Consider the following 2,632-nt stretch of genomic DNA (forward strand, 5'->3'; position numbering starts at 1 on the left):
CCCCCCCCCCCCATGGTTTTGAAGCTTTTGCAGACATTTTTGTCACTTGTTTCAACGTTCTTTCATACATTATTTTTAACGCTATAAAATTCAATAAAAACATCCAAATTGAAGAAAGTAGTGGGCTGTTCATTTATTTTTGTGAAGAGCGTTGTGTGGAAGAATCAGCGTTATTTCTCTCAAAATGTGTTTGAAAGAAACCCACTTCTCTGATAAAGACATTTTTTTTAAATGGGTCAAATTTGACCCGAGGGCAACGCAAGGATTAAATGGTTCAAAATAAAGATTTCATCCATTTATTTATTAAAGCAAGAGAAATATCCCTTTGGTGTCCTAAAAGTACTTCAATACTGAAATAATGTTCACATCAGATCATTGAGCAGAAAATCAGTTTGGAGATAAACACATAAGTTGCAGACGGCATAAAAAGTGGTTAAGGGGTTCAAACATGAAGGTTAACGATGTGAAATCCCCCAGAAATCCTCTGAGCAGAGACGAGCCAGAACAACATGAGGAAAAACACAAGAAACGTCTCAGCAGGAAAAGAGGAAGGGAAGGAATGTAAGGGGGCAAAAAAAGGAAGGATGAAAGGTTAGTCATTTTTCAAAATGAGGAAGAGAAATCAGATGATTATTAGAAAATATGTTGAGCACAAGGTAGGAAAAGAACTTTTAGGAGAGATAAAACACACACTGAGGACAAAACAGTAAGACCGGCCGATGGTAAACAAGATGTATCTGTCGACAGTTCTGGTGCTTTGTTTTCATCAGAGGTCAGAGGTCAGGGTCACCTGCAGCGCTCTGCAGCAGTTTAACAGCAGTTACATAACGCTGCTCAGAGCTGCTGTTTGCAGCAAGAGCAGGCGGATGTACCGCCAGCTGTTTTCTCACATCTGGATCATCTACAACTCCTTGTCATTGTTTTTGTACTTACCAATGCTCCCCTGTTCATTTACAATTAAATAAGGACACTAGATTAATGTTACAGCAACAAACTTTTGATTGACCTGTCTGCATTTTTTGTTCATGTATTACTTTGTTATTTGAGTTGTGGATTGTGTTTTTGATCCTTTGCATTAAAATGCAAAAAGCGCTTTATCTGAGAAAAGCGCTCTACTAAGAAATTGTACTCACTTTACTTACTAAAATTTATGTTGATACAATTGTAAAATAGAAGGAGAGCGAAGACATCCACCATGGTCTTATATCACAATGTTAAAGGTCCCATGACATGCTGCTCTTTGGATGCTTTTATAGACCTTAGTGGTCCCCTAATACTGTATCTGAAGTCTCCTTTATATAGACCTAGTGGTCCCAATACTGTATCTGAAGTCTCTTTTATATAGACCTTAGTGGTCCCCTAATACTGTATCTGAAGTCTCTTTATATAGACCTTAGTGGTCCCTAATACTGTATCTGATTCTCTTTTATATAGACCTTGTGGTCCCCTAATACTGTATCTGAAGTCTCTTTAAATAGACCTTATGGTCCCTAATACTGTATCTGAAGTCTCTTTTATATAGACCTTAGTGGTCCCCTATACTGTATCTGAAGTCCTCTTTATATATGACCTTAGTGGTCCCCTAATCTGTATCTAAGTCTCTTTTATATAGACCTTAGTGGTCCTAATACGTATCTGAGTCTCTTTTATATGACCTTAGTGGTCCCCTAATACTGTATCTGAAGTTCTTTTATATAGACCTTAGTGGTCCCCTAATACTGTATCTGGTCTCTTTTATATAGACCTTAGTGGTCCCTAATACTGTATCTGAAGTCTCTTTTATAGACCTTGTGGTCCCCTAATACTGTATCTGAAGTCTCTTTATATTACCTTAGTGGTCCCCAAATACTGTATCTGAAGTTCTCTTATATAGACCTTAGTGGTCCCCTAATACTGTATCTGAAGTCTCTTTCTATAGACCTTAGTGGTCCCCTGTACTGTATCTGAAGTCTCTTATAATAGACCTTAGTGTCCCCTAATACTGTATCTGAATTCTCTTTATATAGACCTTAGGTCCCCTGACTACTGTATCTGAAGTCTCTTTTATTAGACCTTAGTGTCCCCTAATACTGTATCTGAAGTCTCTTTTATATACCCTTAGTGTCCCCTATGATGTATCTGAAGTCTCTTTTATTGACCTTAGTGGTCCCCTATATGTATCTGAAGTCTCTTTTATAGACCTTAGTGTCCCTAATACTGTATTGAAGTCTCGTTTTATATAGACCTTAGTGGTCCCTAATACTGTATCTGAAGTCTCTTTATATAAGCCTTAGTGGTCCCTAATACTGTATCTGAAGTCTCTTTTATATAGACCTTAGTGGGTCCCCTAAACTGTATCTGAAGTCTCTTTTATATGACCTTAGTGGTCCCCTATACTGTATCTGAAGTCTCTTTTATATAGACCTTAGTGGTCCCTATACTGTATCTGAAGTCCTTTATATAGTACCTTAGTGGTCCCTAATACTGTATCTAAGTCTCTTTTATAGACCTTAGTGGTCCCCAATACTGTATCTGAATCCTCTTTATATAGACCTTAGTGGTCCCCTAATACTGTATCTGAAGTCTCTTTCTTGAAATTCAACCTTGGTGCAGAATTCCAGCCACTAGAGCCAGTTCCACAATGAGCTTTTCT

General features: G+C 37.8%; 1 protein-coding gene across 1 annotated transcript in view; it reads right to left on the bottom strand.

Moving 5' to 3' along the window:
- The window catches only part of LOC116701489 (CD209 antigen-like protein C), a 10,506-nt gene that overhangs the window by 915 nt on the left and 6,959 nt on the right, over positions 1 to 2,632 (bottom strand). The window lies entirely within an intron of this gene.

Source organism: Etheostoma spectabile, chromosome 14 (assembly GCF_008692095.1).
Source record: "Etheostoma spectabile isolate EspeVRDwgs_2016 chromosome 14, UIUC_Espe_1.0, whole genome shotgun sequence".
Taxonomy (NCBI): Eukaryota; Metazoa; Chordata; class Actinopteri; order Perciformes; family Percidae; genus Etheostoma; species Etheostoma spectabile.